Raw genomic sequence first — 15999 nt, forward strand, 5'->3', positions numbered from 1 at the left:
GGTTGGAATACTGGTTGGATCCTATGATACTTCAATTTTTAATTTTTGAGGAATCTTCATACTCTTTCTATACTAGCTGCACCATTCTGCATTCCCACCAACAGTGTATGAGGGTTCCAATTTCTCCACATCCTCACCAACACTTGCTTTCATTTTTTGATAATAGCATTTAGACAGATTTTAACTAATGTGTATATATATATTTTTTAGACATGTTTTTGCACACTTAATAAGCTATAGTACAGGGTAAACATGACTTTTATATGCATTGGAAAACCAAAAAATTCATGTGACTTGCTTTATCGCAATATTTACTTGATTGCAGTGGTCTGGAATTGAACCTGCAATATCTGTGAAGTATTCCTCCTGCATTAAGATAACACAATTGAAGGATTCAATGTAATCCCTATCAAAATCCCACTGTATTTGCCAGAAATTTTAAAAATCATCTTAAAGTTCATACGGAATTTCAAAGGGCCTCAAAGTCAAACAATCTTGGGGGGTAAAAAAGAACAAAAAAAAGAACAAAAATTCAATTATTTACACATCTTGGGTTAAAAACTTTCATTTTTTCATCATATACTACACCTTTATCTTCTTCATTCATCATTACTAGAAAACTGCTGAAGGGAGAAATAATCCAAGTGTTTACTCACAGATGAACATATATTTGATAAATCAAACAAAATTTGGTATATATATATGGAGTCATCCCTGATATCTTCAGGAGGTTAGTTCCAGGACCTTAGTGGATGTTCAAGTCCCTTATACATGCAAAATGCAGCAGCAGATGCATATAACCTATGCACATCCTTACATCTGTCTTCTTCATCTCTAAATTTCTTATAATATCCAGTTCAATGTAAATGCTATGTAAATAGTAGCTGGAATGTAGTAAGTTCAAGTTTTGCTTTTTGGAACTTTCTGGAATTTTTTTCCCAAATATTTTTGATCTGAGGTTGGCTTAATATGAATATGCAGAACCCATGGACAGTGAGGGCTGACTGCAGATATAATGGAGTGTTATTCAGCCTTAAAAATAATAAAATTCTGATACATGCTACAACATGGAAGAACCTTGATGGTATTATGCTAAGTGAAATAAGTAATACACAAAAGACAAATACTGTAGGAGCCTATTTATATGAATCCGCCTGCCAGTGCAGGGGACATGGGTTCGAGCCCTGGTCCGGGAAGATTCCACGTGCCACGGAGCAACTAAGCCTGTGCACCACAACTACTGAAGCCTGTGCACCTAGGGCCTGTGTACCTAGGGCCCATGCTCCACAACAAGAGAAGCCACTGCAATGAGAAGCCCACGTACCGCAACGAAGAGTAGCCCCACTCGGCTCAACTAGAAAAAGCCCACACATGGAAACAAAGAACCAACACAGCCAAAAAAATAAATAAATAAAATCAATTAATTAATTAATTTTAAAACACCTAATACTGTATATTAAGGAACTAAAAAGTAAGGAACATAATAAACACAAAGGCAGATGGAAGGAAATAATGAAGATGGAGAGCAAGAAAACAAAAGACAAGGAAATCAACAGCTGAATCTTTGAAAAGATCAACATTAACAAACTTAGGTGGACTGATAAAATTACAGGAAGACCAAATCACAAATCATAAAGTGAGACACTACTAACTTCATAAAAATAAAGTGTTAAGAGAATTAAAACTATGAAAAACTGTATGCCAAAAAATTACATAACCTAGATGAAATGGACAAATTCCTACAGACATGTAAGTTACCAAAACTGACCGAAGAAGAAGAAATAGGAAAATCTCAACAGACCTATAAACAGTGAAGAAACTGACTCAGTATTCATGAATCTCCAAACAAAGAAAAATTATGAAACAAGTGTCTTCACTGGGGAATTCCACCAAACATTTAAGAAAAATGAACAGCAATTCTGAAATCCTTCATAAAAAATGAAAACAGAGGGAAAACTTCCTAATGCATTCTATGAGGTCAGTATTACCTTGATATCAAAACCAAAGACATTTTATTAAAAAAAAGAAAACTACAAACCAATATCCTTTATGCATATTTATGCAAAAATTCTCAAAAGAATACTAACTTACTGAATTCAGCATCATATTAATAAAAAATGAAGTAGGACTTATTCCCAGAATGAAAGGATGGTTCACTCAATGTAATATTGCACATTAACAGAAAGAAGTCAAAAGAACATACGATCAGCAGAAAAAGAATTTCACAAAACGTGACAAAATTCAGCATCTTTTCATGATAAAAAATATTCACCAGGACTTCCCTGGTGGCACGTGGTTAAGAATCCACCTGCCAATGCAGGGGACACTGGTTCCAGCCCTGGTCCGGGAAGATGCCACATGCCATGGAGCAACTAAGCCTGTGTACCACAACTACTGAGCCTGTACTCTAGCACCTGTGAGCCACAACTACTGAGCCTGCGAGCCACAACTACTGAAGCGCATGCGCCTAGAGCCCGTGCTCTGCAACAAAAGAAGCCACCACAATGAGAACCCTGTGCACTGCAACGAAGAGTAGCCCCCGCTCACCACTAGAGAAAGCCCATGTACAGCAATGAAGACCCAACAGCCAAAAATAAATAAATTAATTTTTAAAAATACTCACCAAATTAGGAATATAGGGGAACTACTTCAATCTGATGGAAGGGCATTTATGAAAAACCAAAGTGATTACATAGCAGCTTTATTCATATCTGCCACAATTTGGAAGAAACCACTATATCCTTCAGTAGATGAATGGATAAATAAACTTGGTTCATCCAGACAATGGAATATTATTCAGAGCTAAACAGAAATAAGGTATCAAGCCATAAAAGGATATGAAGGAAACTTAAATGCATATTACTAGGTCAAAGAACCCAATGTGAAAAGACCATATTCTCTGATTCCAACTCTCTGATATTCTGGAAAAGGCAAAACTATGAAGGCAATAAAAGATCTGTGATTGCCAGGGATTGGGGGAGGCAGAAGGGTTAACTGGAAGAGAACAGAGGATTTTCAGAGCTGTGAAAACACTCTGTATGATACAATAATGATAGATAAATATAATTATACATTTGTCCAAATCCACAGAATGTACAACACTAAGAATGAACCGTAATGTAAACTCTGAACTTTGGGTAATGATGGGTTGTCAACGTACGTTATTAACTGCAACAAATGTACCACTCTGGTGGGGAATGTTAATAACACGGAAGACTATGGGGCAATAAATATACACAAAATCTCTGTACCTTCTCTGCAATTTTGTAGTGATCCTAAAAATGCATGGGGAAAAAAGTCTTGAAAAAAATTAGTGAACATAATACACAATGCTGAAAAAGTGAAAGACTATCCACTAAAACCAATAAAGAGAGAAGGATATCTATTTTCACTACAGCATTCAAAATTTTATCCAGAGGACTTAGGCAAGAAAAATAAAAGATATCTGACTTGGAAATGAAGAAGTTAAATTATAGTATCTGCAGATGACATGACCATTTTAATGACTAATTCAATTACTTTGAAAGAGGGCTCTTCAGGCTATCAAATTCTCCTTCAGTGAATTCTGCTACTTTGTGTCTTTTAAGGAATTGATCCATTTTATCCAAGTTATAAAATTTCCAGGCATAGAGCTGGTCAGGCATTCCCTTACTGTACTGGTAATGTACGTGGACTGAGTTGTGATATGATGCTTGGTTTTATATGTCAGCTGACTGGGCTAAGTAATGACTGGGCTAAGAAACATTATTGCTGGGTGTATCTGTGAAGTATTTCTGGAAGAGATTCCATTTGGATGGACAGACTGAGTAAAGAAGATTGCCCACCCTCTCCAATGTGGGTAGGCATCAGCCAATACAAACAAACAAAAAAAAGGCAGTGGAAGTGTAACTTTGCTCACTGCTTGCTTGAGAATGGAACGTCATCTTCTGCTTTCAGATACTCGAACTCGCGGTTCTTGAACTAAAGAACTAGACAGATTTGGACTAAAGTTTCTTTGGCTTGCAGACACAATTCCATCAGCAAGTTCCTATAATAAATGTACACACACACACAATATACACATACACACATACTATATATATATGTATATTTATACATGCAAACATATACACACCCATACGCTCCTATTCGCTGTTTCTCTGGAAAATCCTGGCTAATACAAGTGACAACCCCTCTTTCTTCTTTTTCTTTTGTTTCGTTCTTTCTTATTTATCTGTTGAAATTTTTTAAATGTTTTTCATTGTGATGATTACCCCTCATCACATGAATGAAATGAAAGAGGATTTATCTTCTTTCATTCTTCATAATGGTAGTTGTGTCTTTTTTTCCTCCAATAGCTGAAACTGAGGTCTATCAAATCTACTGTTAACAAAGAACAAGTTTTCAACTTTGTTCATACTGTTTTTTCTTTTCAATTTCATTGATGTCTGATCTTATCTTTCTTAGTTTCTTCCTTCTGCTTGCCTTAGGCTTAATTTGCTCTAAGTTCTCTCAAGGTAAAAGCTGAGGCTATTGACGTTAGATCTTTCTCATTTTCCGTACAAGCATTTAAGCTATACAGTTCATTCTAAGCTAACTCTCTAACCACAACCCACAAATTGAGGCTGTATTTTTCACTTTTATAATTAAAATTTTTTTTAGTTTTTCTTGTGACTTCTTTTAGACCCATAGTTTAGAACTATACTGTTACATGTTCAACTATATGAGAATTTTTTTGCTACCATACTGTCACAAGTTTATAATTACACTGTGTTTTAAGAACGTACTTAGTATAATTTGTTATAAACTCTTTTAAAAGTTTGTATATGAACTCTTTTAAACTTTCAAGGTGTAGTCCATGGGCCAGAAGGTTACCTATGTTAATGAATGCTCCATGTACCATGAAAGCTGTTAAGACTCTACTATTGACTGTGTGTTCTATATAAGTCAATCAGTTCATAACATGATTGATAATACTGTTATTTAGACTGACAAATTGACTGATCATACACTGTTCAAGTTACCCTGTATACACTTTTTTCTGTAGCTGATTATTCATTCATTGAATAAGGCTGGTTAAGATTCCAGGGAGAATAGTTGATTCATCTACCTCTCAAAACCTCATGTATTTTGATGTTCTGTTGCCAGCTGTACCCATGTTAGGATCCATATATCCTTCTGGAGACTATATTTCTATATTCCTTTGCTTAAAAGCTATCTTTGTCTTTAGATTTAACTAAGTTTATAAAATATACCCATAACAAATCTAACTCCATCACAAAGAATACTATACCATTTCCAAGTATAGTGAGTGTAGCTATACTTGCTCAGAATATTCCCAATTTCTCCTTCCTGTCCCTATTAATATTGTTATTTCATTTTATATATCCATATGCTATAAACACCCAATATACTGTATACTGTCACTATTAATGTCTTAAAGAAGAAGATATTGAGGAATGTCCCTGGTGGTGCAGTGGTTAAGAATCTGCCTGCCAATACAGGGGACAAGGGTTCAAGCCCTGGTCCAGGAAGATCCCACATGCCATGGAGGAACTAAGGCTGTGCACCATGACTACTGAGCCTGTGCTCTAGAGCCCGCGAGCTGCAACTACTGAGCCCATGTGCCACAACTGCTGAGGCTGCATGAGACAACTACTGAAACCAGCCAGCAGAGCCCATGCTCTGCATCAAGAGAAGCCACCGCAATGAGAAGCCCATGCACCGCAACGAAGAATAGCCCTCACTTGCCACAACCAGAGAAAGCCCGTGCACAGCAACGAAGACCCAGTGCAGCCAAAAATAAATAAATTTATTTTTTTAAAAAGTATTTCTCCTACACATTATGAAATAAATTTCAACCTTAATTTTGTCTAATTTATAGAAAAAATGTAAACATACTACAGTGTTCTAATAGAGTCATACTAAATTTTCCATATTATTGATATTAGTATGGCATACATCACAATGAATGAACCAATGTGGATATACAGTTATTACTGAAACCCATACTCTATCCAATGTCCCTTTTACCTAATATCATTTTGCTGTTCCAGGATACCACATTTTACTTAGTTGCCATGTCTCCTTCAGTTTCTTTTGACTATTATAGAGTCTCAGGTTTGATTAGTTTAATAGAAGTTTTTAGTAGCACTGGCAAGTACTTTTTAAGAGTTCTGTGTATTTGGAGTTTGTGTGATATTTTCCTCCGGGTTAGAATGGGGAAATATGTTTTCAGAATGAAGACTACAGAGGTAAAATACTCTTCCCATCATCTTGTATCAAGGATACATCATATCAGGGCTTCCCTGGTGGCGCAGTGGTTGAGAGTCTGCCTGCCAATGCAGGGAACACGGGTTCGAGCCCTGGTCTGGGACGATCCCACATGCCGCGGAGCAACTAGGCCCGTGAGCCACAATTACTGAGCCTGCACGTCTGGAGCCTGTGCTCCGCAACAAGAGAGGCCACGATAATGAGAGGCCCGCGCACCGCGGTGAAGAGTGGCCCCCACTTGCCGCAACTAGAGAAAGCCCTCGCACAGAAACGAAGACCCAACACAGCCATAAATAAATAAATAAATAAACCCAAAGTTTTTTTAAAAAAAAGGATACATCTTATCAAACATGACCTACTACTGATGCTGTTAACTATGTACACCTGGCTAACATACAGTATTTGTCAGCTCCAATGAAAAGTTCCCCACCACTAACTCTTTCCACAAATGTACTCTTTGGACAGAAGTCATCATTCTCAGTTCACACTTAAGAGAGGCACCTCTTTAATGGGGGAGTATATAATTAATTTGTAATTCTTCTCTGAAAAGATAACGGCACCAGTCATAGAATTCTAAGTAGGTAGATGTTATTCTTTCAACACCTGGAGGGGATATTTTACTCCCATACTCTTTGCACTTGCATGGTTCTGATTAGAAGTCTTGCAATGATTTTTATCCTGATTCATCTATACGTAAGATGGGTTTTCTGATCATTTCTTTTTATTATTAGAATAATGATAATCAAGAGTTTTATCCTTTGTCCTTTCATTTTTAAGCCCTTTTTTTTCCTTACAATTACTTATGTTCAATTGTCAGTGAATTCATTGCATAAGGTCTACCTAATCATTCATGATATGATTACTTTTAAACAAAACCTGAATTACATTTATCTTTATGTACAGTTTTCAATCCGTTTATAAAAATGAATTCTGTCTGTATTCTCGGTATTAAAATTAATTCTAAATTCACTTAAGTGTTAATGTAAAAAATAAAGTAACAGGGGCTTCCCTGGTGGCGCAGTGGTTGAGAGTCTGCCTGCCAATGCAGGGGACACGGGTTCGGGCCCTGGTCTGGGAAGATCCCACATGCCGCGGAGCAACTAGGCCCGTGAGCCACAATTACTGAGCCTGCGCGTCTGGAGCCTGTGCTCCGCAACAAGAGAGGCCGCGATAGTGAGAGGCCCGCGCACCGCGATGAAGAGTGGCGAAGACCCAACACAGCCATAAATAAATAAATAAGTAAATAAAAGAGCATGCATTTCAAATTGTCTGAATAAATAAATAAATAAATAGCTTTTTTTAAAAAAAGTAACAATTCCACTCATTTTGAAAATGACTTAAATAAAGGATTATTCAATAGAAGCATTGTTTGTAATCATTCATAACTGTTAAATTGATGAACTGACATTAATAAGCAAATATAACAATACAGTTCTACCTGTCCTGCTACATAAAGACTTAGAAGATATTAACAAAAGAAGTTAAGGCAGTCACCAATGAACATACATAATGGACTGTAATTTGAGTTAAAAAAAATTATACTGTGTGTGTGTGCGTGCACACATGCATGTGTATAAACAAATGTGTGAATTTGCCTAAGTAGCTGAAGAGTATTCTTTTTGCAAGAATACTCAAAATTATATTCACTGATGTCTGATTACAAGGGGAATTGGTAGCTAAGGACAGGAAGAAAGGAACTTAACAGCGCACACTTTCGTGTCTTTTTATTCTATATAAACTATTCAAAAATAAACACCATTGTAGAAACATAAAAAATTCAAAAATTTTCTTAACCTCTAAACTTTATAGGATAGTTAGAGTCATCCAATAATGTGATCATCTAGTCCATGTGGCTTTTCATTAAAATATTTTATATTAAATATTGATTACCACGAGTAAGACTGGAATGGTAACTCATCTATTCAAGTGTTTCACTTCTTGAATAAAATTGGGTAATTTATATTCTGACAGGAAATTATTTCATCTATATTTTCAAATTTCTCTGCTATAATTTATGCAACAATTAACACTTTTTAAAACAATATATGCCGTGCTCTATCCTAATTTTGTACACTTCTGCACTTTTTCCTCTTTATACAGGCTTATGAAAAATAATTTTTGAAGAATCAGTTTCTGGTTTCATTAAGCCTATAATTAAAGAATTATCCAACTCATTAATGGCAGCACACAAAGAGAAAAACACAATAGGACTGAGTGAAAGAGGAAGAAGGAGATCTACTTATTTATGAGAGAAACCAAGTAATCAAAACCAAAAGAGGTAATACTATAGGGTTAAACACTCTGAGTATATCATTAAAATGATGCAAAAGATATTGATGCCAATCATAAATGGTCAAGAAGAAAAATATTATCATTATTTGGACATAAGATTAATACATCTTAAAGGATCTAAATTTTACGAACAACTAAGAAATCAATGGTTTTGGCGGCAAGACTAAAAACGATTAATAGGAAATAAATTTCACAAAATTGAGGGGAGGGGTTCCAACACTGGGTCTATCCTGGCTTCCTTTTGATCTTTCAAGTTCCTAGCTCTATATCTTATCAAAGTGTTTTCTGTTGCTAACACAACTACACCCTGGCACTCATGCACATTTAAATACATCCCATCCTCACAACTAACTCCATATCTTTATCTGAGCATAACTCAAATAGTTGCTGTTCAGAGAAGCCTAAACTAACCTCACTAAACAAAAAGAAATCCATACATTCCATTACTTTAATTCTGTAAAATTTTAAACATTATAGTGCAGAAAGTACAGAAAACATAACAAAGTTCTAAGTACTCGTCACCTCCTTAAAACTATTAAATCATTTCAATTACCCACATTTGATAATTTTGAAGGAAATCCTAGACATTATCATTGTTATATCCATAAATACATTAGTATATATCCCTTAATATACATAATTATGTATTCTAAAACCTAAGTACATGGCCCTTAAAAAATGACAATAATTACTTAATATTAAATTACCACTGTGTATCAAAATTTCTCACACAACTTTCTCCTAGCTGCCTTTTTATGGTTGGCTTAACTCAGGACCCAAACAAGGTCCAACCATTGAATCTGGTTATGTCTCTTAAAAATCTTTTAATTTATAGGATTTCCTTTGCCTTCCCTTAACCTCCCGCCCACTCTAAAGTCTTAAAATTTTACTACACAATCTATGTTATTTATCCTGTCCCCTATCCATTCCAAGGTTTTTCCTTTGTCCCCTCTTCTTAAACCAGCACATAGAAGAAAATGTTAGAGTTGATTTCAGTTTCCCTTTTCTGCAAGAAATAACCACAAATGGTGGTATTTTTTAAATTCTACTATTGACTTTTTGGCCTTTTAAAAATTTCCTTCTGATAACGATGTAAAAAATCCACAGACTCTAAAACTCACACAAATTTAAGCCCTTACAGATGGTTTTTCTTTTTTATAACACAAGTGCCTGACGTAAGCTTTGCTCTGAAATAGCCACTAGAAAGCTGGCTAATCTGAATAAACACACTGCCAGCTATGTGACTAGATAAAGAACCAGGCTGTCTGCCACGCATGCACCGCCTCCCCCCCCCAACTCTGTATTAGAAATCATAGCTGACTTAGATAACTTATCCTTTAGGCTGCACATTTTTCTCTTCCTGAGCTTTAAATTCCTGCTCAAATGTTTTGTTTTTGTTTTTGTTTTTTTTTTAAAGATCACTCTGGTGCAAGTCTATTCTTTATTTATTTTTATTTATTTATGGCTGTGCTGGGTCTTCGTTTCTGTGCAAGGGCTTTCTCCAGTTGCGGCAAGCGGGGGCCACTCTTCATCGTGGTGCGCGAGCCTCTCGCTATTGTGGCCTCTCTTGTTGGGGAGCACAGGCCCCAGACGCGCAGGCTCAGTAGTTGTGGCTCACGGGCCTAGTTGCTCCGCGGCATGTGGGATCCTCCCAGACCAGGGCTCGAACCCGTGTCCCCTGCATTGGCAGGCAGATTCTCAACCACTGTGCCACCAGGGAAGCCCCCTGGCTCATATGTTTTAAACTCACCAATAAAAAGTGAAATCTTGAAACCCTCCTTTGATTCCAATAAAAGCAGAACTCTTCATGCTCTTCCCTTCTCTCTTCTTGTGATCTTACTGTGTGGTCCCAAGGGTGACAGGCAATCACAGTAAGAACTGGAAGGGCAGGTCCAGCCAGCCACAAGAGTTTTTACTGACTTAGACCAGCACACAACAACAAAGTATAAGTTGAGAGAGGTACACTATATTAACTTCTATTTAATCACACTGTTTCTGTCATCTTCTTGTGGATAAGCAGTTATTAAAACTTCTAATGATTTATCCTTTGGCTTTTTCAAATAATAACACACACATATGTCCAAATAAGTTACAGTATACCCGACACATTGCTTCATTTTCCTCTATGCACTTAAAAATATATATGATATCCTCCCAAAGGATACACAATAATGAATATTCCTCATTCCATTAACATATGAATGATTACACTAGATAGTACAAAATATACCGTATTTTTTTCAACTTCTTCCCAAGTGACAGACATCTGAGTTATCCTTGATATCTCCCTGTAAAGCACTCGATCTCACTGACCTATTTTATTTTCCACGTAATATTCATCACACTGCATGATTACTGTCTCTTTTCCCAGAAGAAAACAACTTTCTATTGTTACAGAAACTTATCCCATTTAAAATGGGATACCAAAAAATCTCCATAAATTTAAGGAAATGTCCTCCATCTTTCTCATGGAGGGCTACTTATACAAGCATAGAAAGAAACCCAACAAAGAAGAGTATGACAAAGCACCCACCTTTCCCTTTACGGCACTGGGGAACCATAACATTTCTAGTTGAGCATGGCAACAGGTCCTGTCAAATACATCCCAAGTATGTAGGTAAATCTCAAAATTACTATAACCTTGATAAAGGGTGAACTAAAATCTAAAATCATACAAGGCCTTGTAATACAAGAAGACCATTTTTAGATCACATTATTGCCTCACTGGATTATGGTGATCTTTCCCCAGTCTAAGAATTGGCCAGGGGAAAAAAAGGAAAACTGAAACAAGCCCAGAAGTTAAAATGATCTCTGTATGTTTTCATACATGTAGGCTGGCATTCAGTAAATAATTCAAAGCAAATTGTAAAGGAGTAAAAACAAAGGAGAGAAAAAATTAAGTAAAAAATTAAGTAAAAATTAAGTAAAAAAATTAAGAAAAATTTTGTAAATACCAAATGGTCAAAGGCAACAGGAGATTCAGATATCAGAATTATCAATGACTTTCAAATAACTAAGATTAGTATGTTCGAGAAAATAAATGATGAATAATTTCAGCCCAGAATGAAGAACTATGTAAAAATCCATCAGAAATTTTAGGAAAAAAAGAGAATAATTAAAATTAAGAACTCAGTGGTGGCTTAACTGCAGATTTGATACAGAAAATGAGAAGATAAGTGACCTGAAAAATAAACCAGAAGAAAATACAGATAAAGAGAGAGAAAAAGAAGTAGAAAATACAGAGAAAAATAGAAAAGACAGTGGAAATCTGTAATGTACATGTACTTGGACACTTAAATGAAAAAAGATAATTGGGCAAAAGTAGTTTTTGAAGAAATAACCTCCCTGCATAACATAAAGGAGAACATGGTACAGATTCAAGAAATACAAGAAACCACAAACAGAAAACCATAAAGAATTAGGATCATGGTAGCAAAACAGCACGAAACTAAATACAAAGAAAAAATTTTAAGTAATCAGCAGAAAATTAAAAATCAGGGTGAAGGAAAGCTTCACCTTCTAAGAATCAACAAGGGAATCATGAGACTTCAAATCAAGAAACAATAAAGCTTAACAAGAGTGGAACATAAATTTCAAACTGTGGGAATAAAAACAAAATTCCATACCCATTGAAAACATTCATTTAAAAAAAAAAGGAGGAAAAGTTGTAGTCGAAAATCAGGGCACACTAACACACATAATCATGTTTAATACTATTACCATACATACTTCTTCAAGAACGGATTTAATGGATAAGCAAGAATTTTTAAATTAAAAAGTTGAAAAGGATATAGGAAAACCTGAACACAACCAAGTCTACATAACTTAACCACAGTATACCCAAGAACAACAAAATACACGTTTCTTTCTAATAAAAAAAAAATGAATCATTAACCAAGACCGATGATACCATGGCCCAAAAGCAATCTAAAAAATTCCAACTTATTTAAATAACAAAAGGGTAAACAAAAAATTTAAGATGGAACTCAATACCAAAAACATAATCAGAAAATTCTTTCATCGTTGTAGTTGTATACGTTATTCAACACATTACATAACCACAGGTCAAACAAAATAACAAATCACAGGTGAAATTAGAAAATATTTTGAAATAAGAAGTACATGACATAGCAAGTTTTTAGAATGCATCAAATCATGTTTGGAGAAAAAATACTTTAATTCACATTGTTTTTAAAACTAAAAATCAATCACCTATGTATGTCAAAAATTAATAAAAAATAACACTGACTAAATTAAACCCAAAGAAAGTAGTAAGAGAGCAGCAATTAATAGAAAGCAATCACGTAACAGAAGCATATGAAAGGTTACTACATTTGACAAACCCTGGCAAGACCAATAAATAAAGGTGCTCACCACAGATCTTTACACACTTTATAAGAAAATATTATGAACCAATTCATGCCAATAATTAAGACGAAATCAAAAAAATTCTCTTCCCTAAAACAGAACTGAATCAAAATAAAAATCTACAACTCTCTCCTAAAGTAGTGACAAATACCACTTTTCAAATGTATCCATAATCAAAACTCTTTCAATTATGAAAAATCCAGTCCTAAATGGCTTAGACATTAAATTTTTCAAAACATTATGAGAAGAAATATAGTAACAATATGTAACACAAACTCTTCCAGAGAATACAAAAATAAGGTAACATTTCCAAAGCACTTTTGTAAAACAGTATAATCATCATTCTAAAATCTCCAAAGGGCAGAACAAAAAGGTAAAAACCTATCTCATGAACAAAGACACAGAAAACGTGTATGTAACATTAACAAACTAGAACTATAGTAATATTTAACAATAATAAACCTCAATCTAGTATATTTACTTCAGGACTACAAGGTTGCATTATAATTTGAAAGACTGACATTAATTTCCAATTCCACACTAGGTGTAGAAAACAGACTTTTATTTCTCCCACTAAATCCAGTTAAAATCACTCCAAACTTTGTTTGCTTGTTTTATATGTAATATCGGAAAAATATGGAAAAAAGTAAACCATTCATTGATCTTTGAACTCAAGGAAAAATACAGCAGTAAATATATATTTTTTAAATTTGTTTAGTTGGGGTTTTGGTTTTTTTGATTTTGGTTTTTGTTCGTTGGTTTGTTGTTTTCTTTTGCCTCCTAAATTCCTTACTAAGTTCTGGAGAAGCCAAACTTGGAAATACCAACAACTATAAAGAGAAAAATCTTCAAGAAAAGACTGATCTATACAGGTAAAAGATCAGTAAAAGTGGCAGCCAAACAAGTCAGAAAACTTTAAGACAGTAAGTTCTCTACTCCAGCAAATACCAGGTAGTCTACTCTCACCTTCATCAGCAGTCTACATATACAATGAAACAGCATACAATTATATATACATAGTGTGCCAATGTCAATTTCCCATCTCAATACTGTATTACAATTACAGAAGATGTAAACACTTGAAGAAGAGATGAGGTGAAAGGTACACTGTATCTTCTGTGCATATTTGCTACTTCCTGTGAATTTACAATTATTTCAAAACAAGGAGTTGGAAAAAAATCAGTAGGACTCATGAGAATACCAGAATAAGGGTAAAATTCTGTTTTCATTTAAAAACCCTCAGAAACCATCTCAATAAATTAATGATTTTAAAACAGTAAATAATAACCCTATCAAATTTCAGAAAACAAAATTATCATCTTTCAGGAAGATAAAACTGTAAAAATATGACAAATAGAGTATTTATAAATAAGAACTTTTATGTATAGGTGAAAATTAGAAAAATCAAAAAGACCTACATAGAAAATTATATTTTACTCAAATTATTTTATGAAACTATAATCAACTATAAGTAGAATGTTTTTTACAATGGGAGAACTATCTTGGATTAACAAGAAAAAGATATTCACTGAAATGAAGAATTCTTGTAGATACCAAATGTAAGTATACTACTCATATTTTCCTTTCTAAGAATATCTCAGTTTATACTTCATGCCCCCATTCTATTAAAGTGCCATCAACTATAAAATTTAATAACACCACAATCTAATTTTTAAAAATTCAAATGGGAAAGGTCTATAACTTAATTGATTACTTGGGTTTAATATATATTCTTTTCCTTCTTTGAAAATTGTAATGAAATTAAGATAGTTTTAACATCCGAAAATACCAAATTGTCATAACATAGTAATCCCTCGGTATTTGTGGAGATTGGTTCCATGACACCTGAGGATACCAAAATCCGCTCAAGATACCTTACAGAAACAGTTTAGTAGGGTCGGCTGTGTGAATCCCCAGGTTCTGTATTGCAGATTCTTATCTTACCTGCAGTAAGGAACCTGCAGATTTGCTGGGCCAGCTAAAGATTGAATATACGTAAAATCACTTTCCCTACATCAAAAGATTAAGGGGGAAAAAGAAAAAAACTAATGAATAAAAGCTCTATACTTAACAAAGACTCAGACCAGGAGGTAAGAATTTTTATCTATAACAATAGATATAAGAAGGCTGCCATTCATGTTATAAAATAGAAATTAGCAGATTACCAGAATATCCTACCTTGATATCAACTCTGATTCAGAAAATATGGAAATTTCGGGGGTGTTTTCTGGGGAGTAAGGGAAGATGGACAGGGTATAGAAACCTGATGTCAATTTTTTTAAAGCTCCCCAAAATGGCTAACCCATAAGCAGGGTTTGGGAACTTGACACTTAAATGATCTCAAACTATCTTACTACATCCATTTATAATATGAACAAAGGAAGATGCCAGCATCTTTCCTTGTTTGGTATAAATTTGCATAGTATCTACCCTCACCCCATTAATTTATACTTGGACTAAAAACAAAAGAATAGACCTCACAAATGTTTACTACATAACAAGTGCTTTTTCACCCCTGAAAAGCTGCTATTAAATGCATGTTATAACTGAAATACAATCTTAAATCTTCAACTACTCATACTATTGATAAACTCTATGTACTTTTTTCAGCCTCCTAGCAACTTCCTGATTTCTGACCACAGACTGTAAATTTATATGATACTACAGTTTTTAATCTAACAGCCAAACAAAATATGCTATGCACAAAATATTACAAAGTTAAACTGAAACAGTTTTTAAAGCCAATGTTGAAGTTATGATAGTACCATTAAAAGGTGACTATACTTTGTGTTACAAATAAGATGTTTTAAAGACACTTCGATATTACAGAAAACCAGAAGCAATTATTCTAAGACAATATCAGATTTCAAACAGGCAAAAATATTTTGGAAAAATATACATACTGACATCAGGATGGTAGAACACTTCTTAAGTAAAGTCATTTCAAACCACGCAGATGACTCAATTTAGAGGCAAACTGCATTAACTGACAATTCCTAGTGTACAGCCAGAGAGTGTTCTGGAAATTTATTAAATCACAGTGAGTTGAAAATGGTTACCAAAACTATACTCATTCTCAAATACAAA

At 34.5% G+C, this 15999-nt stretch overlaps 1 protein-coding gene across 8 annotated transcripts in view; it reads right to left on the reverse strand.

Annotated features, from left to right (window-relative positions):
- Window positions 1-15999, reverse strand: part of LOC118889450 (lysine-specific demethylase 6A-like) — a 161951-nt gene that overhangs the window by 70571 nt on the left and 75381 nt on the right. The window lies entirely within an intron of this gene.

This window comes from Balaenoptera musculus, chromosome Y (assembly GCF_009873245.2).
Source record: "Balaenoptera musculus isolate JJ_BM4_2016_0621 chromosome Y, mBalMus1.pri.v3, whole genome shotgun sequence".
Lineage (NCBI taxonomy): Eukaryota > Metazoa > Chordata > Mammalia > Artiodactyla > Balaenopteridae > Balaenoptera > Balaenoptera musculus.